This window comes from Morone saxatilis, unplaced genomic scaffold (genome assembly GCF_004916995.1).
Source record: "Morone saxatilis isolate NCDOM2014 unplaced genomic scaffold, NCSU_SB_2.0 Contig3, whole genome shotgun sequence".
Taxonomy (NCBI): domain Eukaryota; kingdom Metazoa; phylum Chordata; class Actinopteri; family Moronidae; genus Morone; species Morone saxatilis.
This window is the reverse complement of record NW_023339873.1, coordinates 16,459,718-16,460,284: the sequence shown is the minus strand read 5'-3', so window position 1 is coordinate 16,460,284 and position 567 is coordinate 16,459,718. Positions and strand designations below refer to the sequence as shown.

Sequence of the window (567 nt, the reverse complement as noted above, 5' to 3'; positions counted from 1 at the left end):
ATAATCTGCTTAGAACAATAACTGTTTCTGTTATATTTATATTTGTTTTTATTTATGCCACGACAAAAGTATAATTTCCACATTTAAAATGCTCAAAAAGGTATCTAGTCCTTTTACCTCATAAACCACTCATAGGCCTGCCCCTTAAAGATAATGTAACATTTTCACATTAAAATGTCTATGAACACTAGACCTGTGTTATAGTTTATTGAGTTGTATACTTACATTATCCCAAATGTTTCCAACAACGTTCAAACCCAGAGAAATCTATAATTTTATTTGGGTAACAGTCGCCTGTCAATGGCGTCATATCCTCTCTATGTTGTGGTTGTCTGCCAGAAATGACTTTTCATCCCTTTTTAGATCTTGGTTGTTTTCAACATTATTATTTATAAATAAAATATATTTTAATCACCGGGTTCGTTTGTTTTGGAGAGTAGGAGACCTCTGGATAATTCAGCTCCGGTGAAAACCTCCTGAACAATGAACACTAAACTTCACCAAACTTAACCAAACTTACATATTGTAATTCTTTGAGTGTAGGAAGACTTAAAACATTGGTTTAAA

The 567-nt window shown here is 32.5% G+C and overlaps 1 protein-coding gene across 7 annotated transcripts in view; it reads left to right on the top strand.

The window, feature by feature from the left end:
* The window catches only part of ipcef1 (interaction protein for cytohesin exchange factors 1), a 16,773-nt gene that overhangs the window by 11,792 nt on the left and 4,414 nt on the right, over window positions 1-567 (top strand). The window lies entirely within an intron of this gene.